This window comes from Triturus cristatus, chromosome 10 (genome assembly GCF_964204655.1).
Source record: "Triturus cristatus chromosome 10, aTriCri1.1, whole genome shotgun sequence".
Classification (NCBI taxonomy): domain Eukaryota; kingdom Metazoa; phylum Chordata; class Amphibia; order Caudata; family Salamandridae; genus Triturus; species Triturus cristatus.
In genome coordinates this window covers 1,197,936,204-1,197,962,190 of record NC_140593.1, presented here as the reverse complement: position 1 = coordinate 1,197,962,190, position 25,987 = coordinate 1,197,936,204, and positions in this window count along the sequence as shown.

Genomic DNA, 25,987 nt, shown 5'->3' with positions numbered 1-25,987 from the left:
ACCCTGAGTGTGACCGTCTTTTTAAGATTAGGCCTGTCCTTGATCACTTTGTTGATCGATTTTCTGAGATTTATGCCCCTGGGAAAGAAATTGCAGTGGATGAGTCTTTGGTGTTTTTCAAGGGCCGCTTGGTTTTTAGGCAATACATTCCTAGTAAGAGGGCACGCTATGGAATAAAGCTGTATATGCTGTGTGACAGTAGGACTGGATATGTCTCTAAATTCAGGGTGTACACCGGTAAGGAATCCAGGATTAACCTCCCTGGTTGTCCGTCCACTTTTGGAGTGACTGAGAAAATTGATTGGGAACTTGGTAGAGGATTTTTTAACAAAGGCCACCATTTATATGTAGATAACTTCTACACTGGTGTGCGGTTGTTCAGGGAATTGGCCAAAGTGGACACTGTTGCTTGTGGCACAATCCCCTCTAACCGTAAAGGTTTCCCGAAAGAACTTGTTTGTCAAAAGCTTGTGCGGGGACAGTGCAGTGCGTTGCGTTGCCAGGAGCTTCTTGCTGTGAAGTTTTCAGACAGGAGAGATGTCTACATGCTGACTACCATCCATGATGAAAGCACTGCACCTGTGACTGTTTGGGGTCAGGTCGCTGAAGCGCACAAACCTGTGTGCATTTTAGACTATAATAGGCACATGGGTGGTGTTGACAGAGTAGATCAGAGGTTGGAACCTTACACTGCTCTTCGTAAGGCTTACATTTGGTACAAGAAGTTGGCTATCCATCTTTTCCACTTGGCAATGTTTAATGCTTTTGTTGTGTTCCAGGATTCTTGCCCTGAGTCAAAGATGACTTTTGCTAAGTTTCAGGAGTCTGTAATAGGCAGCCTTGTTGTAGTGGAACAGGCAAGTGTTCCTAGAGTTGGAGTGGTGGAGGATGTTGCTAGATTGAAAGATCTCCACTTTCCAGATCACATTCCTCCCACACCCTCAAAAGATTTTCCCAGTAGGAGATGTAGAGTCTGTTGGCGAAGAGGTACGCGGAAGGAGAGTCGTATGTACTGCCCCGACTGTCCTTCTCAACCTGCACTGTGTGTCCCTGCTTGTTTTAGAGCGTACCACACGCGAAATAATTTTTGGGAGCATTCATGAGTGGTAAAGTGAACTGCCTGGTCTGTATTCTTTGGATAATTTGATTCTGTTTCAAGGTTGGTGTTAGTGCAATGTATTTAGTTGCTGATTTTGTGTTTGAAGATTTGTATCTATTTGCGATTTGTTTGTGTTTTTATTTTTTTCTAAAAAAATCCTAAATGTGATGGCGGTGTGTGTAGGCTGGCGCTTGGCTGTTGGTGTGTGTGGACTGGCATTTGGTTGGTGGTGTGCGTGGAATGGTGCTTGGCTGGCGGTGTGCGTTGACTGGCGGTGTGCATGGACTGGCGGTGTGCGTGGACTGGTGCGTGGCTGGTGGTGTGCGTGGATTGGAGCTTGGCTGGCGGTGTGCGTGGAATGGTGCTTGGCTGGCGGTGTGCGTGGACTGGTACTTGGCTGGCGGTGTGCGTGGACTGGTGGTGTGTGCGGACTGGTGCTTGGCTGGTGGTGTCCGTGGACTGGAGCTTGGCTGGCGGTGTGCGTGGATTGGCGATTGGCTGCCGGTGTGCCTGGACTGGCGATTGGCTGGCGGTGTGCCTGGAATGGCGCTTGGCTAGCGGTGTGCGTGGACTGTTGTTTGGCTAGCGGTGTGCGTGGACTGGCGCTCTGCTAGCGGTGTGTGTGGACTGGCGCTCGGCTGGCTGTGTGTGAGTAGTGACTTTCTGCTGGTCACTACACACACTGCTAGCTGAGTGCCACTCCACGCAATCCATCAGCCTGTGTAGGTGCTGTGTCTGGATTGTGGGCGTGTGAAAGTGATGGGCCCTTGAATGGCGCTGTGTGCTGGTGTGAGTTTTGTTATGTGATGGGCCCGCGGCTGGCGGTGTGAATGGTTTTGTATGTCTCACACGTATGAAAGGTGTATGAATGGCCTGTAAAGAGGTTGGTGCCTTGTCGTGGCTTTACAGCTCACGAGCTGTGAGTCAATGGTTCCGTTTCTCGCCCTTTCAATTATTACCAGTGCATTTCATTTTTGTGAAATCACTTGCTAATACAATTGTATCTACTGAACCATCACTCACCCTCGTGCCAAATCCAACCAGTTTGTGTGTGTGCTTGCGGATTAGATAGCTGAGCAGTAATATTTGTCTTTCTGAAGCAGGGTGTACCTTGTCCCTTTTTGTGAATTTTGTAATGAGTTGCTTTTGTGCCTGGTGGTGCGAATGGTCTTGTTTGTATCACGTATGAAAGGTGTGTGAATGGCCTGTAAAGTGGTTGGTGCCTTGACGTGGCTTTACAGCTCACGAGCTGCGAGTCATTGGTTTGGTTTTTTGTGAATTTAATTATTGACAGTGCATTTCATTTTTGTGAAATCTCTTGTTAATAAAATTTAATACACTGAACCATGACTCGCCCTCATGCCAAATCCAACCAGTATGTGTGTGTGTGTTTGAGGAATAGATGGTTGTGCAGGAATCTTTGTCTTTAGTTTCTCTGCCAAGGTACACTTTCCATGTAAGAATAACCCACCAACTGTAGATATTGTCGAAAACCCATGGGAGTTCATGGTGATGTCTCTCTTGTGAATTCAAAAAGTTTTTTTATCCCCAATGTCCTGCAAACCTCAAAATGTCTGCCACGTTTTCTTTGCAATATTATTCCAAAATTCTCACGCTGTAGGAACAATAGTTAATCTGGTTTTGCAAGGGGGGTCACTTTGGTTTTTGGCCCGGTGCTCAGCGGCCATCGAGGGAAACCTACCAAACCCACACATTTCTGAAAACTAGACACCTGGCGGCTTCCAGGGAGGTATGGCTTGCGTGGATCCCCCAACGTTTCCTTACCCAGAATCCCCTGCAAACCTCAATTTTAGCTGAAAAAATCACTTTTTTCACACATTTTGGGGTGGGAAAGTTGTGGCATCACCGGGCTCACACAAATTTACCACCACCCAGCGTTCCCCCAGGTCTCCCGGTAAAAATGGTGCCTCACTTGTGTGGGAGGCCCAAGTACCCGCGGCAGGCAAGGGCCCAAAATGTAGTGAGGCGACATCAAAATGGCCTATCGCAAAACCACCTGGTTTTGCAAGGGGGGTCACTTGGGTTTTTGGCCCGGTGCTCGGCGGCCATCTAGGGAAACCTACCAAACCCACACATTTCTGAAAACTAGATAGCCGGCGGCTTCCAGGGAGGCATGGCTTGCGTGGATCTCCCAACGTTTCCTTACCCAGAATCCCCTGCAAACCTCAATTTTAGCTGAAAAAATCACTTTTTTCAAGCATTTTGGGGTGGGAAAGTTGTGGCATCACCGGGCTCACACAAATTTACCACCACCCAGCGTTCCCCCAGGTCTCCCGGTAAAAATGGTGCCTCACTTGTGTGGGAGGCCCAAGTACCCGCGGCAGGCAAGGGCCCAAAACGTAGTGAGGCGACATCAAAATGGCCTATGGCAAAACCACCTGGTTTTGCAAGGGGGGTCACTTGGGTTTTTGGCCCGGTGCTCGGCGGCCATCTAGGGAAACCTACCAAACCCACGCATTTCTGAAAACTAGACAGCCGGCGGCTTCCAGGGAGGTATGGCTTGCGTGGATCCCCCAAAGTTTCCTTACCCAGAATCCCCTGCAAACCTCAATTTTAGCTGAAAAAATCACTTTTTTCACACAATTTGGGGTGGGAAAGTTGTGGCATCACCGGGCTCACACAAATTTACCACTACCCAGCGTTCCCCCAGCTCTCCTGGTAAAAATGGTGCCTCACTTGTGTGGGAGGCCCAAGTACCCGCGGCAGGCAAGGGCCCAAAACGTAGTGAGGCGACATCAAAATGGCCTATCGCAAAACCACCTGGTTTTGCAAGGGGGGTCACTTGGGTTTTTGGCCCGGTGCTCGGCGGCCATCTAGGGAAACCTACCAAACCCACGCATTTCTGACAACTAGACACCCGGCGGCTTCCAGGGAGGTATGGCTTGCGTGGATCCCCCAACGTTTCCTTACCCAGAATCCCCTGCAAACCTCAATTTTAGCTGAAAAAATCACTTTTTTCAAGCATTTTGGGGTGGGAAAGTTGTGGCATCACCGGGCTCACAGAAATCTACCACCACCCAGCGTTCCCCCAGCTCTCCCGGTAAAAATGGTGCCTCACTTGTGTGGGAGGCCCAAGTACCCGCGGCAGGCAAGGGCCCAAAACGTAGTGAGGCGAAATCCACATTGCCTATCAAAAAAATGTTTGGGCGCGGGTACTTGGGCCTCCCACACAAGTGAGGCACCATTTTTACCGGGAGAGCTGGGGGAACGCTGGGTGGTGGTAAATTTGTGTGTGCCCGGTGATGCCACAACTTTCCCACCCCAAAATGTGTGAAAAAAGTGATTTTTTCAGCTAAAATTGAGGTTTGCAGGGGATTCTGGGTAAGGAAACGTTGGGGGATCCATGCAAGCCATACCTCCCTGGAAGCCGCCGGGTATCTAGTTTTCAGAAATGCATGGGTTTGGTAGGTTTCCCTAGATGACCGCCGAGCACCGGGCCACAAACCCAAGTGACCCCCCTTGCAAAACCAGGTGGTTTTGCGATAGGCCATTTTGATGTCGCCTCACTACGTTTTGGGCCCTTGCCTGCCGCGGGTACTTGGGCCTCCCACACAAGTGAGGCACCATTTTTACCGGGAGAGCTGGGGGAACGCTGGGTGGTGGTAAATTTGTGTGAGCCCAGTGATGCCACAACTTTCCCACCCCAAAATGTGTGAAAAAAGTGATTTTTTCAGCAAAAATTGAGGTTTGCAGGGGATTCTGGGTAAGGAAACGTTGGGGGATCCACGCAAGCCATACCTCCCTGGAAGCCGCCGGGTGTCTAGTTTTCAGAAATGCGTGGGTTTGGTAGGTTCTCCAGTATGGAATCTTTCATAGATTTACATGCTTGTATCTTTTCCCCGTCGTCATGGTGGGAGTCTCACGGTAACAGAATGACCACAGCAGTAGAAGAAAAACTGCATAGCAAAATCCCATAGGGAATCATCTTATTTGGTAACCAAATCTCATCATTATGTGGTCCAAGACTCAGCCAATCGGCTGCTAGCCCTGCCCTCACACTCCCCAGCAGAGCCTTCCTGCCTCAGATTTCCAACAGCCTTCGTGTGAGGAGGAGTCTCCCTGAGCCTTGCTCAGTTTTGTTCCTGTGTGAACTTTTGACCTCTGGTTCAGCTAAAATGTACTTCTCTTTCCTGGTTTAAGGTACTGTGCTTCTTTTTTTCTTGTTCAGTATGGCTGAAAGCTCTAAGAAGAGGCTTTTCAGGCCCTGCAGATCCTGTGGAAAGCCGAGATTGTTTTCTGAGGACCCACATAAGGACTGCTTATATTGCTTGCACCCAAAACATGTGCCTAAAGACTGTAAACATTGCAGAACCTTTTCTGCGAAAACCCTACGTGACAGGGAGGCACGTCTTCTGCTGTGGCTTCAGAAAAAGAAGGTCACTTCAGAATCTGACTCTGAGGAGGAATCTAGGTCTTCAAAGAAGAGAAAATCTTCAACTTCGGAAGATATTTCAGAGCTGAAGAAGCAAAAGATAAAAGACAAAGGGGCCCCTGCGTCTTCATTACCTCATACTCCTCTTTAAAAATCTAAAGAGTCAAGAGAAGTTTCCTCAGCCCCGTCGACGAAAATAGGACCGTCGCCGGCCGTTATTGCTTTGAAACCGTCGACGACGACTCCGTCGACGACCACCATATCGACGACGACAGCGGCATCGACGGCGACTAAAACCTCGTCGTCGAAGAAAAGCCCGTTGACGATCCCGTCGACGGCTACATTACCTTCGTCGATGAAGACTTCGTCGTCGACGACTACGGTGCCGACGATAATACAGCTGTCCCAGTCGACGAGATCTCCGCTGACGGAAGCCCCGTCGACGGGAACTTTTAAATCTCCTAAAGTAAAGAAAATAACATTGAAGTCTATGGCGTCGTCGACGGGCTCGGCGACGAAGCAGACTAAGTCTACAGATTTTACAACATGGACAAAAATTTCTCCGCTTCCGCCTTCAAATCTACTAGACTTGCAGTCAGATGATGAGGAGTCTTCAGGAGTGGCTTATAGTCCCTCCCAACTTCGCATTAAGAGTCAGGAAACGGATGAGGAAGAGTTTAATGACGTTCAAGAAGTCTTCTCATTTCAGGATCGCCCTCCGAGAGATTCACGGAGATATGAATCTTTTCAGCAGTCTTATGACTACAAGGAAGAGGAAGAGCCTCAACATACTTCTAGAGAGGACTCTATTTCCATGCCGGTCTCCTTGGTGACTGACTTGCGGCTGATGATAAACGACTACTATCGGCGTTTCCCGGACGCTAACTCTCAAGCGCCACAGCCGGTGGAGAAGCCGACACAGGTACGACCACCTCATTCTTCTCCCAAAACTTCCACTCAGAAGATACGATCTCCACCGATTATGACAATCAGAGATGACTTGGAAGACAGTGACGCCGATCAACTGGAAGAAGGAGAACTCCTTCAAGATAAGCAGGTTGTCGATGAATGGGACCAATATATTCTCCCAACTACACCGTCGACATCTCCAACACCCGCGCACTCTCCGCCGCAAGATATTGAAGGGTTCCATGATATCATGGAGAAAGCATCAAAGCGCTTTGACCTTCCTCTTCCAGTTCAGGAAGCCGAATGTTTTCTATATGACTTTAAAGAGGAGTCACGCAAGTCTATGCGATCCATCCCGATAATCGCCCATATTTGGGAGGAAGGCTTGAAGATAATGAGGAACCCGGCTTCAGTGGCTGCTTCAGTTCCTCGAATAGACAAGAAATATAGAGCTCCAGAATCGTCTCCGGCCTGGTTGATTGGTCATCCTCGACCAGACTCTGTGGTGACGCAGGCCGCCCAAAGAAACTCAAAAAATCCGGTTTCAACAACAATGGTTCCACCGGACAAAGACGGAAGACGAATGGATGGCGCAGGGAAGCGCTTTGCGGTGATGGCAGCGTCTTCCATAAAGGCTTCTAATGCATTAGCCCTCATCAGCAGATTCAACAGGCAGATGTGGAGCGATATAGCACCCTTGCTCTCCCATCTTCCAGAGGATAAAAAAGAAGAAGCGGCTGCTATTCTACAGGATGGGGCTAGGGCTGCATCGGAATCCATAGACATCGCTATGGATTTGTCCTCAGTGGATTTTCGACAAATGGCAGGTGCAGTAGCTCTGCGAAGACAAGGATGGTTGAAGGCCACCTCGTTCAGACCAGAGGTACAGGCCAAAATAGTGGACATACCATTTGATGGAGAGAACCTGTTCGGAAAGCATGTCGATGAGGCCCTCCAAAGCATCAAAACAGACACAGATACAGCGCGGGCGCTGGGATCTCTTCAACAGGGCAGGTTTCAGTCCTTTCGGAGGAGAGGATCCCGAGGACAATTTACACAAAGATCCTCGTTCCAATCGAACAGATATCAGCCATACCAGCAGCAGGGATATCGTCAATACTCGAACAATCAACAGTTTCGATCCTCAAATAACTATCAGCAACAGTCCAGGGGAAGATCATCTGCGAGAGGAAAGTCGCAGCAATCCAATCGGCGACAATGACTTCTTCAACACCTCCGCCACTTGTCCGAGAAGCAGCACGCATTACCTGACTTCATTTTACCCAGCTTGGCTGTCAATAACAACGGACAGATGGGTTTTAGATGTAATACAACATGGCCATACACTGGAGTTCGTAGAAAAGCCTCCAATTCAGCCTCCTATACACAGGAGACAAGAACATCTATCAGCCCTCAAGGCAGAAGTGATAGCGTTATTACAAAAGGAGGCGATAGAAGAAGTTCCGCGGCTTCAACTCGGGAAAGGCTATTACTCGCATTTCTTTCTCATAAAAAAGAAAGACACATCAAAATGGAGGCAGGTAATGGACCTGAGAGGTCTAAACAAATTCATTCAAAAGAAATCATTTCGAATGTTATCCCTGCAGGAAATTCTTCTCCTGATTGGCAGAGGAGATTATTTGGCATCCCTGGACCTCTTAGATGCTTATTTTCACGTCCCAATCCACGTAAAACACAGAAAATTTCTACGCTTCATGGTGGCGGGGCGTCATTACCAATTCAAAGTCTTACCTTTCGGACTAAAGTCCGCACCGAGAATCTTTACAAAGTGTATGGCGCCAATTGCGGCCCACCTAAACTACAAGGTCACCAGATTTTCCCTTATCTGGACGATTGGCTTATCAAAGGAAGTTCGTTCAGAGACACCCATCGCTCCCTTCACGTTTGCATGGAGCTTTTCAATCAGCTAGGTCTCAGAGTCAACCTAGAGAAGTCTCATCTCAGACCAGCGCAGTCCCTTCAATTTCTGGGTGCTCTAATCTGCACGGAGGAGGCCAAGGCTTACCCGTCAGAGGAGCGTATTCGAAAGATCATACGGTTGTCAACACAATTGCAAATAAAAAAGTCAGTTTCAGTAAGGATCTACAAGTCATTGTTGGGAATGATGTCCTCTTGTATCCCCCTACTCCCAAATTGCAGGTTCCGCATGAGGCCTATACAAGAACTGCTAGACGAGCAATGGCTTCAGTCGCAGGGATCCTTCGAGGATCGAATAGTAATCACTCCTCAGATCAGAGACGCCCTGTCATGGTGGAAGATCAGGGATCATTTAGCGGAAGGACTGACTTTCGAATCACAGGTCTACAATTTCGTGATGATGTCGGATGCTTCTCTTCAAGGTTGGGGAGCGCATCTCCAGGAGCTCGAAATTCAGGGCCACTGGTCAAAGTCCGAAACGCAGCTCCACATCAACTTGCTAGAGCTGAGGGCCGTGTTCTTGGGACTCAAGGCTTTTCTACCCAGAATTTGCGGATCTACGGTTCTGGTGAAGACGGACAGCTCTACGTCTATGTTTTACCTGCTAAAACAAGGGGGCACAAGGTCGAAACTTCTGTGAAAGGAAGCACAAGACATTTGGAAATGGCTTCTAGCTCACAACATCTCGCTTCAAGTGCAACATGTTGCAGGAGTGGACAACACAAGAGCGGATATTCTGAGCAGATCTCCCGAAATCTCTCACGAGTGGGAACTACATCGGAAGCACCTTTCCAGAGTTTTCAAGGTATGGGGCACGCCAAGGCTAGACTTATTCGCGGACCGCCACAATTCGAAATGCAAAAACTTTGCAAGCAGGTTTCCGCAGAAGGGATCGTGGGGCAATGCACTACAGATATGCTGGACAGGAATGTTTGCGTATGCCTTTTCCCCCTTTCCTCTAATATTGAAAGTCTTAAGGAAAATGAAATCAGAGCCGTGCCATCTGATTCTGATTGCACCAGCGTGGCCGAGACAAGCGTGGTTCTCCGAACTGATCAGACTCTCAATGACACCCAGGATACAGTTCCCATTAGTGCAGGATCTGATAACTATGAACAACGGACAGATACTGCATCCAAATTTGAAATCGCTCAGCTTGTCAGCATGGAACCTCACGAGCATGAATTCCACCTGTTAAAGATCCCTCAGGACTGCAGAGACATTCTATCACGATCCCGGGCAGTCTCCACAAACAAAACATATGCGGCGAAATGAAAAAGATTCTGTCAGTGGTGTGCATCTAACGACTTGCATCCATTTCGGGTCTCTTCTGATCAGATTCTCCCATATCTACTGACATTGGCAAAATCTGGACTCTCTCATATGTCCATAAAAGTACACCTAGCCGCGATTTCAAGATACACAAGAGTGCCTGACCGACCCTCTCTTTGGTCCCAAAGAGTTATTAAGGAATTCCTCAGAGGGCTCTTCAGAATGTTCCCTCCTGTTCAAAGACCAATTGTTCCTTGGCAGCTGAATACAGTTCTTACACAGTTAATGAAACCGCCCTTTGAGCCAATCCATAAGGCGGAATTACAATTTGTCTCATGGAAGACAGCGTTATTGTTAGCGCTCACATCGGCAAGAAGGGTCAGCGAGATTCAAGCGTTCTCGATTGCAGAACTATTCCTACAATTCAGGCAGGACAGAGTGATTCTCAGGACGAATCCCAAATTTATTCCTAAAGTCCCTTCCAACTTTCGTCTGAATGAACCAGTAGTTTTGCCTACATTTTTTAAAGACCCGTCAACAGCGGCAGAAAGAGCGTTGCACTCTTTAGACATTAAACGCTGTCTCAAATTCTATATCGACAAGACCCAATCATTCAGAAAGACAACTCAGCTTTTCGTAGCCTTTGCCGGTCCCAGGAAAGGGGTGGCACTTTCTAGGTCGAGTATCTCGAGGTGGATATCGTCAGCAATATCCTTGTGTCATAGCAAAGCTGGTAAACCTTTACCATCTAAAGTACGTGCACATTCCACAAGGAAGATGGCAACTTCTAAGGCTCTATTTGCAGGGGTGCCACTGCCAGACATTTGTAGAGCTGCGACATGGAAGAATGCGCACACCTTTACTAGACATTATTGTCTGGACGCAGCGTGGAGAAAGGATGCAGCAGTGGGACAAGCAGTTCTACGGCACCTATTTCATTAAGGTATTTATCATGTATTATGATGATGATTGAATGAACAAATATGTCTATTGACACGAATGTTTCAAATACTGCAATGTATGTTAACAATCTATACAAATGAGCAGAGCCCGCGGTTATTGGGGTTCTAGCCTGGAAATGCAGTTTGGGATAAGTACTGCTTACTATTCTGATACAAGCATGTGAATCTATGAAAGATTCAATACTGGAGAAAAAACTAGTTACTTACCTGTACACTATGGTTCTCCAGTATTATCTTTCATAGATTCACATGCGGCCCGCCCACCTCCCCATTTCTCAGGCAGAACCTCATTGTCTCTAGATGTGTTTTAATCTCGCACTCGGGGCTGGAAATCTGAGGCAGGAAGGCTCTGCTGGGGAGTGTCAGGGCAGGGCTAGCAGCCGATTGGCTGAGTCTTGGGCCACATAATGATGAGATTTGGTTACCAAATAAGATGATTCCCTATGGGATTTTGCTATGCAGTTTTTCTTCTACTGCTGTGGTCATTCTGTTACCGTGAGACTCCCACCATGACGACGGGAAAGATACAAGCATGTGAATCTATGAAAGATAATACTGGAGAACCATAGTGTACAGGTAAGTAACTAGTTTTTTTCCCTAGATTGCCGCCGAGCACCGGGCCAAAAACCCAAGTGACCCCCCTTGCAAAACCAGGTGGTTTTGCGATAGGCCATTTTGATGTCGCCTCACTACGTTTTGGGCCCTTGCCTGCCGCGGGTACTTGGGCCTCCCACACAAGTGAGGCACCATTTTTACCGGGAGACCTGGGGGAACGCTGGGTGGTGGTAAATTTGTGTGAGCCCGGTGATGCCACAACTTTCCCACCCCAAAATGTGTGAAAAAAGTGATTTTTTCAGCTAAAATTGAGGTTTGCAGGGGATTCTGGGTAAGGAAACGTTGGAGGATCCACGCAAGCCATACCTCCCTGGAAGCCGCCGGGTGTCTAGTTTTCAGAAATGCATGGGTTTGGTAGGGTCGCCATCGTGCCGGCAGGGCTAGGGTTCAAAAACTACAGCTTGTCACTTTGCCAAAAAAGGGTCATTTTTCGCTGCAAAATTGAGGTGTGACCACGTTGCGTTTTGCGCCGTTTCCTGTCGCGGGCACTAGGCCGACCCGCACAAGTGAGGTACCATTTTTCTCGTAGGACTTTGGGGAACGCGGGGTGGGTGGAAATTTGTGGATCCGCGCAGATTACAGAACTTTCCATCACAGAAATGTGGGGAAAATGTGTCTTTTTTGTCAATTTTTTACGTTTGCAAGGGATTCTGGGTAACAGACCATGGTGGGAGGCAGTCAAGTCACCCCATTCTGGATTCCCCTGGGTGTCTAGTTTTCAAAAATGTATAGGTTTGCTAGGTTTCCTTAGGTGCCGGCAGGGCTAGGGTTCAAAACCTACAGCTCGTCACTTTGCCAAAAAAGGGTTATTTTTCACTGCAAAATTGAGGTGTGACCACGTTGCGTTTTGCGCCGTTTCCTGTTGCGGGCACTAGGCCGACCCGCACAAGTGAGGTACCATTTTTCTCGTAGGACTTTGGGGAACGCGGGGTGGGTAGAAATTTGTGGATCCGCGCAGATTCCAGAACTTTTCATCACAGAAATGTGGGGGAAATGTGTTTTTTTTGTCAATTTTTTACGTTTGCAAGGGATTCTGGGTAACAGACCATGGTGGGAGGCAGTCAAGTCACCCCATCCTGGATTCCCCTGGGTGTCTAGTTTTTAAAAATATATAGGTTTGCTAGGTTTCCCTAGGTGCCGGCAGGGCTAGGGTTAAAAAACTACAGCTCGTCACTTTGCCAAAAAAGGGTCATTTTTCGCTGCAAAATTGAGGTGTGCCCACGTTGCGTTTTGCGCCGTTTCCTGTCGCGGACACTAGGCTGACCCGCACAAGTGAGGTACCATTTTTCTCGTAGGACTTTGGGGAACGCGGGGTGGGTGGAAATTTATGGATCTGCGCAGATTCCAGAACCTTCCATCACAGAAATGTGGGGAAAATGTGTTTTTTTTGTCAATTTTTTACGTTTGCAAGGGATTCTGGGTAACAGACCATGGTGGGAGGCAGTCAAGTCACCCCATCCTGGATTCCCCTGGGTGTCTAGTTTTCAAAAATGTATAGGTTTGCTAGGTTTCCCTAGGTGCCGGCAGGGCTAGGGTTCAAAAGCTACAGCTCGTCACTTTGCCAAAAAAGGGTCATTTTTCACTGCAAAATTGAGGTGTGACCACGTTGCGTTTTGCGCCGTTTCCTGTCGCGAGCACTAGGCCGACCCGCACAAGTGAGGTACCATTTTTCTCGTAGGACTTTGGGGAACGCGGGGTTGGTAGAAATTTGTGGATCCGTGCAGATTCCAGAACTTTCCATCACAGAAATGTGGGGAAAATGTGTTTTTTTTGTCAATTTTTTACGTTTGCAAGGGATTCTGGGTAACAGACCATGGTGGGAGGCAGTCAAGTCACCCCATCCTGGATTCCCCTGGGTGTCTAGTTTTTAAAAATGTATAGGTTTGCTAGGTTTCCCTAGGTGCCGGCAGGGCTAGGGTTAAAAAACTACAGCTCGTCACTTTGCCAAAAAAGGGTCATTTTTCACTGCAAAATTGAGGTGTGACCACGTTGCGTTTTGCGCCGTTTCCTGTCGCGGGCACTAGGCCGACCCGCACAAGTGAGGTACCATTTTTCTCGTAGGACTTTGGGGAACGCGGGGTGGGTGGAAATTTGTGGATCCGCGCAGATTCCAGAACTTTCCATCACAGAAAAGTGGGGATAATGTTTTTTTTGTAAATTTTTTACGTTTGCAAGGGATTCTGGGTAACAGACCATGGTGGGAGGCAGTCAAGTCACCCCATCCTGGATTCCCCTGCGTGTCTAGTTTTCAAAAATGTATAGGTTTGCTAGGTTTCCCTAGGTGCCGGCAGGGCTAGGGTTCAAAAACTACAGCTCGTCACTTTGCCAAAAAAGGGTAATTTTTCACTGCAAAATTGAGGTGTGACCACCTTGCGTTTTGCGCCGTTTCCTGTCGCGGGCACTAGGCCGACCCGCACAAGTGAGGTACCATTTTTCTCGTAGGACTTTGGGGGACGCGGGGTGGGTAGAAATTTGTGGATCCACGCAGAGTCCACTACTTTCCATCACAGAAATGTGGGGAAAATGTGTTTTTTTTGTCAATTTATTACGTTTGAAAGGGATTCTGGGTAACAGACCATGGTGGGAGGCACTCAAGTCACCCCATCCTGGATTCCCCTGGGTGTCTAGTTTTCAAAAATGTATAGGTTTGCTAGGTTTCCCTAGGTGCCGGAAGGGCTAGGGTTAAAAAACTACAGCTAGACTCTTCGCAAAAAATGTGTAAATTTTCAGTGTGCAAATGTGGTGCATTCACCTTAGGTTTTGAGCCACGTCCTGTCGTGGGCACTATGCCTACCCACACAAGCGAGGTACCAATTTTATCGGGAGACTTAGGGTAGTCCAGTTTTGTAAATCAACTGTTATTACCTATTGATTTTTGATGCATTTCTCCCTTCCAAATGAAAGACATTGTGTAAAAAAAAAGTCATTTTGAAAAATGACCAATAATTGTCATGCAAGTATGAGTATTCCCAATTTCGAAAATGTGCAAATATGCACTGTTTCTAAACTCTGTAATTTGTTCCCATTTCAGAAATACATAGGTGTCTGTCATACCGATTTTTCCATGTATATATTTTCCCACAATAATTGCTATAGACCCGGATCAAAAAAAAAAATCATTACAAAATGCTGCTCAGTTTTTTACTCTGGGTTCGTTGGGCTCTTGGTGAACCTACAAGTCCTATATATCCCCACAACCAGGAAGGTCCACCGGATGTAACAGTACATTGCTTTCAAAGAGATGTCATAATTAGAAGAAGTTACAGGTGAAAACGTTGACTCAAAAGGCTACTTTTTTCAACAAATTTTTAATTTTTCCTATATTTAACTGTTAGTTTCTATAAAGAAACCTTGATGGATCTACACAAATGACCCCTTGCTGAATTCAGAATTTTGTCTACTTTTCAAAAATATATAGCTTTCCAGGATCCATTATTGCTTTTTTACCCATTTCTACCATTATCTGGAAGGAGGTTGAAAGCACAAAAAAATAGCAAAAATAGGGTAAGTCCCAGAAAAATGTCAAAACTGTGTAAAAAATGTTGGATTTCTGACAAAAATCTGTCATTCCCTAAAAGCTGGAGAAATGGTGATTACAGCCCCACAAACCCTTTTTTGATATCATTTGGAGAGAAAAACCCAGACGCTTTCATTTGCAGCCACTTTTCCCCATTTTTCACAAAAAAAACAAAATTTTGCCGTATTTTGACTAATTTCTGGGAACCCTCTAGGAGAATCCACAAACCTGGGTACCTTTAGAATCCCCATGATGTTGGAAGAAAAGGACACAAATTTGGCGTGGATACCTACTGTGGTCAAAAAGTTACAGGGGCCTAAGCGCGCACTACCCCAAATAGCCCAAAAAAGGCTTAGCACAGGAGGGGAAAGGCCTAGCAGCGAAGGGGTTAAGCCGCGGGAGCTCCCAACACTCCTATGCGGCTCATTGTTGATTGCTTTGTGTTTACTTAAGCTGCGGGAGCTCCCAATGCTCCTACGGGGCTTATTGTGGCTCGCGGCACGGTGCAATCTTCTGGCCGGCAGGGGGCCCGTGCCTCTCAGGACACGCGCTCTGCGCGCCACAACGTTCCGGCAGCCGGAGCACGTATGGCGCCTCAGTTTCCTCTGATCAGACAGCGCGAGTGCTCCAGCTGCTGTATTGACACGGGGGAAGCCCTTGATTAGTGTAGCAGTGTCTATTGTTGGATGTTTTGTGAGTCGGGTGCCTTAATTAGCAGGGCTCCGCTCGGTGAGGAGTTTGAAGTTATTTTTCAGGGTGCTGAGTGCGAGCCAGTGCATGAAGGGCTCACACCCTATGTGGTAATACCTGATCAGTTTCTCTGGGACACTCCAGGCTCTATTTACCCCTCTATTCATTAGGGAGCAGTCCCACACTGTGCTGAATGATATCAATAACTGGTACTTACCTGTAAATTGCCTTTTGTTAGTGGGCTTTATTGGTTCACTAGTGATTATGGAGTCCATGGACTACGATGAATCTAGGGATTATTTGGAGGAGGAAGAAGTTACTTCCCATTGACGACCAGTTCTGTGAGGTAATGGACGCTTCCACCCTCAAGGCTGTGTCACAGGTGATAGCCCCCCTGGAGAAGAGATTGGCGGCACTCCAGGTGCAGTGCCAGCAACCCCTCAAACAGAGGGCAGATGTTAATGGGCCCCCGGCCCCACTACCTCCAGGGCAGGTATTAGCTCTGCAGGCTACCCCACCCCAGAGCATGGACAAGCGCGCAGTCAACCCGGGGGTCTATCTCGACGCTTTTGGGTGCCTCAAAAAGGCTTTCTTGGATGCCCATCCCATCCCGGACCCCCAGACACCGGGCCCTTGGGGGTCCGTTCCTCTGTCTCCACCGCAATTGGACCAGGGGGAGGGGGATGACTCTCCCAATACTTCGGACGGGGATGGTGATGGTTCTAGACCATGGTGCCTGGCGACCGCACCTCGGGGGGGGGTCAGATCCTTCCACAGCCTCGGACATCACGGCGCAAGGGGATTTGTTAGACCCGAATGACCTTCTGCACCCCAGATCCGCGAACTGGTGCCCTGCGCCCAAGGTGGCAGCTTACATGGCTGTATCCTTAATAGAATTGGAACTTTCCTTTACGATAGCTAGGAAATTTCTCATTCTATGTCAGGACCCGGAGGCGAGGATTAGGCTTTAGCTCCCTTTACTTTAATAACATGAAATTACTCTAGCAGCCATTTTAAGTTTATAGAAGAAAAACATTAGAAAAAGGACATCTCCCATGAACACCAAGGAGTGACACCAACATGTTCCATCCAATAGCATTACAGTCCAATATATAACATCCTGTGAGGATCTTCCATATTCCTTTTTCTTCGCTGCTCCAGCAGCAATCAGATAAGTGTTCCTTATTTTGGTTTCTTTTGACAATAGTGTGAGCGCTACAGGAGTTTCCTGCTCCGCGACCGTTCCTAATTGCTGTGTATTTCTATAATTATCACCACGGGAGCTCGAGCTCTGACGCGGCTGTGATTGTTATTTGGTACATTGTTATTGTACTTGCTGTGATTAAATTATGTAATTGCTGTAATTCTATTCCATTATCATAGGTTTGTTTGTGGTACCGCAATTGCTGTAATTATCACCGCGGGAGCCCTCGCTCCTACGCGGGTTTTCCTTTAAGGCTCGTGACACACGGTGCGGTTTTCCGACCAGCAGGGGACCTGTGTTGTCCTATGCATGGGCGGCGCACTCTCTGTTCCTCCCGGCAGCCGGGACACGTCAGTTTCTTGCTTTGCAGCTGACGCATTGTTCCAGCTGAAATTTAACGAACGCGGGGGAAGATCGAGGAGCGCGCGCTTACAGGGAATTGAAATTGACAGGAATTCCTACACGAGCTGCAGAATAGATATTTGAACAGCTGGTTGTCTGCGCTCGTGTAGTGAATTCATTCAAGCAAACGAGCCAGTGCCTGAAGGGAGAACACCCTGCGGGGTAAGACTTGGTTTTCATTAGAAAAGGGACACCCATGGCACTTTACCCCTCAAAAACATAGGGGGCAGTCCCTGCATCTTTCTAGACTACAAGACTTGCATTATTTAAAAGGTCTTTAAGACACTAAATCCCTCAACTTACATGGGAATGTTTTATTTAATTACTATTAACCTTCATGGAATATGAGGAAGTTGGGGATTATATGGAGGAAGACGTAGTTACCTACGTTCCTATTGATGACCAATTTTACGAGGTCATGGATGCATCCATCCTTTGGGCGGTGCCGCAGGTGGTGGCCCCACTGGAGAAGAGAATAGCGGCACTCCAAGCGCAGTGTCAGCACACCCTCAATGCGAGGGAAGACCCTAATGGGCCCCTGGCCCCCCCAACTCCTAGACAGGCGGCTACTCCACCTTGCGTCCCTCCCCAAAGTGTGGAAAAGCGTATTCACACTGATGACCCTGGGTTTGATTTGGACGTGTTTGCACACCTTAAGAAAGTCTTTCTAGACGCCTAGCCCATCCTAGATGCCCAGACACCTGGTCCTTCGGGGGTGGTTCCACTCTCACCACCGTAGACGGATTTAGGGGATGGGGATGACTCACCTAATAACTCCGACGGAGAGGGGGATGGTTCTCGACCATGACGCTCTATGGCCTCTTCCCAGGGAGGGTCGGACCTCCCTGCGGACACCGATTTAACCACCCAAGGGGATTTGCTAAACCCAGATGACCTCCTGCACCCTAGATCAGCAGAGTGGTGTCCAGCCCCCAAAGTGGCTGCCTATATGGCCAGTCGGCTCAGGAAGCCATTAGATAAAGAGGTGAGGGGTTTCCTCAAGGCAGAGTGTCCCCATCCTGCCCTGGAAGGGAAAGAGGCCACAACGCCGGTGATAGACCCCAAAATAGCCACTTTTCTTGTTAAATTTGTACACGATCCCAAAAAAGGGATCGATCGTTCCTGGCATTCATGCCAGGATAAACTACTGGATGTCACCGGACCCCTGGCAAAGATCATGGATATGGCCGAAGACGCCAAGGCCTCTGGCTCCCTCATATCCCCAGAGATGCTGTCCAAATGGGCCCAATGTGCTATAATATTTCAGGGGAACGCGAACTGTGCGATATCCACAGAAAGGCGGAGGTCACTACTCATTAAGATTGACCCTAAACTGGGGGAGCGCTCCACGTCGGAGGCAGAGACGATAGCCCAGGGGAATTTATTCAGTGACACATTTATAAAAGAATTGGGCAAATTTGTCAACACCTTCAATTCTTTAGACAAGGCGCAATCCTCGATCAAAAGAATCTTCACCCCCGTGTTGAATCTTCACCCCCGTGTTTTTGCCTCAGCCGGACAAGGTAGGGGGCGCTCGTCCAGCCGCGCATTCCAGACAGCCTCCAAAGGCGGAGACTCCAGACGTGGCGAATGGCAGGATCCAGGAGAATTCGGAAATTTCTATCAAACAAATCCTACCCCCGTCGTCGGGGAGGCAGAGGCGGCCAAAGAGGCAACTTCAACGTCACTCAAGGTGAGAATTCAAGATTCTATGGGGATCTCCATCGGGGGGCGGTTGGCCCCTTTTCAGTCATATTGGAGGAAGTTATTCACCTCCTGTGAGACCTGCTCCAAATTTCCGACTGGATGGTCTGCCTAGATTTGAAGGACGCCTATTTGGCGGTCCCCATTTTTCCCCCACACAGACGATTCCTATTCGAGTTCACCGCCCTTCCGTTCGGCCTTTCCTCAGCTCCTTGGTGCTTCACCGAGCTGATGAAACCAGTTGTCGAACATTTATTGGCTCAAGGGATGAAACTTATCGTCTATCTCAACGATATCCGGTTTATGGACCAATGCCCGATTCGACTTCCCAAAGACTTGCAGACGGCAGTAGATCTGCTGGAGTCTTTGGGTTTCGTAATAAACGAGAGCAAGTCAGCACTGATCCCTTCCCAATCGATGGAGTTTTTGGGTTTCGTGGTGAATGCAATCGAGGCAACGCTCAGTCTATCAACGAGGAAACTATCCAAAATTCGACACGAATTGTGGAGGACAATATCAAAGTCTCACATGTCGCTTCGACACTTGGCAAGGATAGTATGACTTCTGTCATCCTCTATCCAAGCGATTTTTCCCGGTCCCCTTGACTACAGGGCCCTGCAGCGTTTGAAAATAGCTGCAAAAGAAACAATTGGTGGACGGAATGCTGGACAATGCAAACATTCACCCCCAGTCACAAGGATCTGGTTTAAATCCATCATTCTTCTGCTCACCACACCACCCCAGTTTGGACCCAGCCATATGCAAATCAGTCTTGACCCTGTTCCTTGTGGGAACAGTCCAGCCCGAACTGCCAAGCCAGGTCCTCCCTGAACCGGAAACAAGCATCCTGGGACCGGTTTCAGGGCATCACCCTTCAACAGTCAGGCTAGCTTGAATCCAGTGGTGTAGTGAGCACGGAACCCACATCTGGGCATACTCTTCCCACTTAGGGCGAAATATGCAAAAGAAAAAATTGAAGGACGGAATGCTGGACAATACAAACATCCACCCCCAGTCACAAGGATCTGGGTTAAATCCATCATTCTTCTGCTCACCACACCACCCCAGTTTGGACCCAGCCATATGCAAATCAGTCTTGACCCTGTTCCTTGTGGGAACAGTCCAGCCTAGACTACCAAGCCAGGTCCTCCCTGGACAGGAAACAAACATCCTGGGACCGGTTTCAGGGCATCACAATTCATCAGCCAGGCTAGCTTGAATATAGTGGTGTAGTGAGCATGGGACCCACGTCTGGGCATACCATCTTCGGAAGGGTCTGTCATACTTGCAGATGATTCCTCTCTCCCCCTAAGCCACATGGAAGCCTGGAATGGCAGAGCGATCTTCGAATCTCAACCCGACCTCATTATTGAAACAGACGCCAGCGGTTCCGAATGGGGCGTGCGTTGTGGGGATTTTTCCACAGGCAGAAAATGGTTCACCGTCAAACGATCTCTGCACAACAACTGCTTGGAGTTGATGGCAGGCTCCTTCGCGATCCGTTATTGGAACAAACAACAAGTGAAGTGCTTCGTTCTCCTCAAAATGAACAATGTAGCATCAGTACGCTAAGTCAATCACTTAGGAGGGACGAGGTCAAAGACACTGTCGTACCTGGCTCGAACCCTTTGGGAATATTGCCTAACCAATCAAATTTCCTTGTCAGTGGAACACCTTCCTGGGAGTTCCAATCAGGTAGCCGACTGGCACTCCCTCCATTGGAGAGATGTCAGCCTGTGGAAATTGGATCCACAGATATTTCGGCAAATCCAGGAAAAGTGGGGTCCTTTTTCCATAGATCTATTTGCATCCCGGTTGGACTTCCAACTTGACAGGTATTGCAGTTGGAGGCCGTACCCATAGGCAACAGCCTTGGATGCCTTCCTACAGTATTGGAGCAAGGAGGAACCGTATGCATTTCTCCTCTTTGCCATGATAACCAGAGTGACGGCTCAGGTGCGCAGGCAGAAGGCGGAGGTAGTGGTGATAACCCCAGTTTGGAGATCTCAAGTCTGGTTTCTAGTGATGATGGAACTTTCTTGGAATTTTCCAATCCCTCTACCCCAGTTTCCGACTCTCTTGCGGGATCCTCAAGGCAATCCTCACTCGCTGGTCCTAGCCAGATCTCTTCGTCTCATGGCCTGGAGGGTTACAGGCGACGTTGGCAAGTCCCAGGCCTTTAGGCAGAAGCTTCATCCTTGCTCGCTAAGGCCTGGGCAGACAATAAAAACAGACTATACAATTCCGCCTGGTCGCAATGGTTATGTTGGTGTCGTAGCGAATCTGGCGTCTCAAGGTTTCGCTTATTGATCTATCAATACATACAGGTCAGCAATCTCAGCAGGTCATTTGCATGTGGATGGAAATCCAGTTGGGGAGCATCTGTTGGTCGAAAAACTGTTAGACTTTCAGTTCCTCCTGAACCCAAGTATACATCCTTATGGGATGTTAACAAGGTCCTGGAATTATTTCAGTCTTGGCCCCATAATAAATCTCTATCCAGGATGCAGCTGTCAGCAAAACTAGCAATGCTCCTATGTCTGTTATCCTGTCGCAGGGTTTCGGATGTCCGAGCCCTGGACATAACAGGTAGGGTATTTACCACGGAAGGTGGTTTATTTCATATTTACCGTAGAACGAAATCTAATTCTACATCTGTTCTTACCCAGCTTCACGAGGATGTCCTAAATTATGTGTTGTCCACACTATTAATGCCTATGAGGTTATGACGGAAGAATTCCGTCCTCATGGGGAGAAAGAACTACTAATCTCACTTACCAAATCTCACAAAGCGGTTCCGTCTCCTACGATTGCCTGATAGGTCAGGTGGGTCATGCAAGAAGCAGGGATTGATACTTCCCGTTTTGGAGCCCACGCAGTCAGAGGGGCCATGGCCTCAAAGGTGTTCTGTCTGGGAGCCTGTCTTGAGGATATCCTCAACGCGGCAGACTGGTCAAATGACTCCACCTTCAAAACTTTTCATTTCAGACCGGTTCCCTCTCTGTCAAGCGTAGTGGTGGATAAGCATTGAATTAACCTAACCCTCGCCTCCAGGTCCTGACATAGAATGAAAAATTTCCTAACTAACGTAAAGAAAATTTTAATTCTTTTAAGGACACGGAGGCGAGGATTAGCCCACCCTAGGAATTTTTGGGAAGAAATTCTCCCTTCCTTGTATAGAGATGAGTTGATATCATTAAGGAATGAATTAGGATGAAGTCTATGTGCTTTTGAATTAAGATGTGAACTCTGTTTTGCGTTATGATCACTTTGTTCTAATTTGGAATCTTGTTGTGTTATGATTTAGGATTTTTATTATTGTAGCAAGTAATGGGTTTCCCTTTTGTTACAGGGGCTGAGTCTAACAAAGAGGAACAGTAGAAATAACGGTTGACAACTATCGCAGGAAGAAAGAGGAATATGGAAGGTCCTCACAGGATGTTATATATTGGACTGTAATACTTTTGGGTGGAACATGTTGGATTACACTCCCTGGTGTTCTTGGGAGATGTAGTTTTTCTGATGTTTTTCTTCTATGAACTTAATATGGCTGCTGGAGTAATTTCATGTTATTAAAGTGAAGAGAGCTAAAGCCTAATCCTCGCCTTCATGTCCTTAATAGAATTAAAACTTTCCTTTACGTCAGTTATGACATTTTTCACTATCCCACAAAATACTTCCAGAGACATTCTTGACTGCCAGCACCCCAAGAAGATGCTGCATCGCACTTGATGCAAATAACAAGCTGAGTCCTGGAGGAAAAGTGCTACGACGTGTGTTGAACTTTCACAGGGAAAAATTCCTCCACGACTCTTTGATAACCACAATTTTTGCTGTAAACAAGGCATGCAGTGTGTTGATTCTCCCTAAGAAAATCTGGCCCAAATTATAATACTATATGCTCTCCTAGCTTTGTGCATAAACGTAGGTTTTTAGGGTGTTAGGGTTCTAGATGACATTTTAATTATGGTAGAAATGTTCATTTTATTCTTGTTGTTCACAATGTTCATCTGTGCTCTTATTATAATAATTTGTGTGATTATTGTAGATGCACTAAGGAACAGGTTCAGCCTGTTGCAATAAACCCTTTTTAGTTAAAGTGTCTATTTTATTAGTGCAGTTTGTGTGTGATATTGTAAAGAGCAAAATAGGTTTGTTTCTGATACCACAGTGCACCTAATCCCTGTTTAGGGATTGTTAGTAACCCAAAAGCAATGACCTCTTCATGGATGTCGATTCACCAAATGCCAGGGGTCGCAGAAGTGACACTATATACCCTTTTACCCTAATGATGTCATGGGAAGTGGCTTTATATGAATATTGTTATTTTTAAATGGCATTGCAAATCCTACTGATGTAGTAATTGAAGGACACAGAACTACTAGTTCCATCATGCACAGAGACTTATGAGGAGGCCCGCCTGAGGGTCATTAAAGAATATATAAATAATGGACCAGTAGTCCTGGAATGGTTATTTCTGCTGGTGTTTTGCCTCTGACCCAGGGCTATGTTAAGCCCGAAATGCGTTAGGTACGAGGAAATATGATGATGGAACATTGCCGACTTTGTTTGTTGCTGAAATTAACAGAAGTTCCCTGGTGAGGAGTGCGCATGTCTGTGGACAAATTGTGGCTCTTGATATTATGACCGCAGTCCAGCCGTGTGAGCGCACCACCGCCTGAATGAGACGGTGGGTCTGTGACTTTGAAAAATCTGAGTCATTACGGAGCATTGGGGCATGTCATTTGCAACAAAGGGAGCAATGGACTGTCAGCCTATAAGAGGCTTTATATAAATATCGTTATTTTTAAATAGCATTGCAAATCCTACAGGGGTAGCGATTGAAGGACACAGAACTACTATTTCCATCTTGAACAGACATTTATCAGGAGTCCCACCTGAGGGTACATAAAGAATATATCAATAATGGACTAGTAGTCCTGGAATGGTTATTTCTGCTGACGTTTTGCCTGTGAACAAGGCCTAAGTTGAGCCCGAAACGCGTTAGGCGCGAGGAAATATGATGATGGAACATTGCCGACTTTGTCTGCTGCTGAAATCACGGAGGTTACCTGGTGAGGAGTGCGCTTGTCTGTGGACAATTTGTGGCTTTTGATATGATGACGGCAGTCCAGCCGTGTGAGTGCACCATTGCCTGAATGAGACGACGGGTCAGTGACTTTGAAAAATCTGAGTCATTACGGAGCATTGGGGCATGTCATTTGCAACAGAGGGAGCAATGGACTGTCAGCCTATAAGTGGCTTTATATAAATATCGTTATTTTTAAATGGCATTGCAAATCCCACTGGGGTAGTGATTAAAGGACGCTGTACTACTAGTTCCATCATGCACAGAGATTTATCAGGAGGCCCTCCTGAGGGTCACTAAAGAATATATAAGTAACAGACTAGTAGTCGTGGAAAGGTTATTTCTGCTGCCGTTTTGCCTGTGAACAAGCGCTATGTTGAGCCTGAAACACGTTAGGCACGAGGAAGTATGATGATGGAACATTGCCGACTTTGTTTGCTGCTGAAATTAACGGAAGTTGTGAGAAGTTGGCCTGGTATATGCTGACCACTAATTAAAGTGGGCACCTTCTACCAGTCCAAACAACCCTTATTGATGATTAGGTTAAAGACAACCTTTATTGAAATCATAATGGCAGCTATGGAGAGCAGCCTTCAGGCTAAGTCTCTAAGGAATGTAAAGCAGCTTGTTTTACAAGATTAGAACCTCCTGAATGACCAAATGAAAGGAGAACCAGACAAGGAATATATAAAATATATGTATTTATTACTAAACGCTCTCTACTAACCTCTTTATGAGATTAGAGAACAAAGCACACAATATTAAATCACTAGAACGACAGTAAATAGCACAATACACAGTGGGCTCCAGGGGGAGACTGAACCATATACTAAGAAAGTGGTATAACAACCACGACTTGACTAGACACTGTGCCTAGAGCATGTAGAATCGCTGGGACCCCAAGGAACCACCCAAGGTAGTGACACAGGGGACCCACGGAGGACGGGTGCAGTGTGTGAGCACAGGCGCGAGCTCCGTACAACTCTTTGGGAAAATCGCGGTTGGAATTTTAAAGATTAGGGACACTTTGGAGAGGACTTTCAGCAAACCCGGTTAAACATAGAAGGTTCTAAGGCCAGCACCATTGAGAGTACTGAGATACCCGTGTCACCTATCCCAGAGGAGCTGGGTGCATAGGGGTTAAGTGATGTCAGAAACCTTCGTCGTTTTCAATGGCTAGATGCGAAAAAGTGCTGCTGCCGGGAAGATGAAAAGTGTCCTGTGGGATCCAAGCCTGGATCTAAGGTGAGAAGAACCTGAAAGCAGAGGGGACAGAGTCTGGGTCGCTTCACAGTGACCAGGGGCACGATAGACGAATTCCCACCGATGTCGGGTGAGAAGAGGTGAAACTTGACTCTGCAGCCACGGGGACCAGGAGACGTCGACGACGACCAAGGTCTGGAGGTGAGCTGTCCCATGAAAGATGTCGAGTGCTGGAGGGGTCAGTGTCCTGATTGAACACCAACAAGCCTTGGCAACTCCAACCCACGCGGTCAGAGGAAAGACGTTTCGTTGAGGACCATAAAGGTCCTGGGGACTCTCCAAGCTATGGAGAGTCAGGGCACGTTTGGAGCAACTAGGAAAGCCCACGGAAAGTCAAAGTTACCTTCACAGGGACCCACAGGCCAACGGACCAGGGATTGCGAAGGGACCTCGAGCTGAATCACCAAATACCAGCCCACGGAACACTCAGGGAGTGTAGGCCGGAAATCTTCGGTGGAATTACTGCTTGGGGACAGGACTAGAAGTAGCCCAAAGCACAGCCTCAGGGGTCGCCAAAAAGCATATGCGGCTGCAAAAGTACACAGTGCACAGGGGTTCGGGTTGCACGTTCCTCACAAGGGATACGTGCTTTAGAATTGCTGAGAGCACAGATCAACCTCAGAGGCCTCGGGAACCCACCTCCTGTGTTGCAGGAATCTTCTGAGTCCCCAGGAGTTCGGGAGATGCAAACCGGCCACCTGCATTTAGGTGCCTGCCTTGCAGGGGAGTAAATGCTTTACTCCAAGGGATATTCTTCAGTCGTCCAGTGTCATGCAGATCATTGAAGTACTTGATTCTGTAGCAGAGTTTAGTCCAGGTAAAATCTAAGGTCCTGTAGTCAGGGGTTCCTACTTTATACCCAAGGAAGGGGTGGAACAAACTCTGGGGACCCACCTATGGGAGGGTCAGGACAGAGGGGTGGCTACACCC